This window comes from Microtus ochrogaster, unplaced genomic scaffold (genome assembly GCF_000317375.1).
Source record: "Microtus ochrogaster isolate Prairie Vole_2 unplaced genomic scaffold, MicOch1.0 UNK56, whole genome shotgun sequence".
NCBI lineage: Eukaryota > Metazoa > Chordata > Mammalia > Rodentia > Cricetidae > Microtus > Microtus ochrogaster.
Window position 1 is genome coordinate 2,233,855 of NW_004949154.1, and position 316 is coordinate 2,234,170.

Consider the following 316-nt stretch of genomic DNA (forward strand, 5'->3'; position numbering starts at 1 on the left):
CCCCATCAAAACACCCTCTTTGTTTGCTTTTTTTTGTTTTAAGCGTCAGGCTGTTTATCTTGATGTCCTAAGCTTCTAAGATGGAATTCAGGAGCTCCTTTTTATGGCCATAGCACCTGGAATAGATTGTTGTTCATAACCTAATATTGCAGTTAACTTGATAATCAAATTACCACAGAAAATCATTCAATATATTTTTCTACAGTGAGCAACATTGGAAAAGAAAATTCATTAGTAGTACCACTTAGAATATTTATAATAGAAAAAATTTACCATGGTTTATTTTTATGCTTTTGATATCAAACTTCCAACGGTC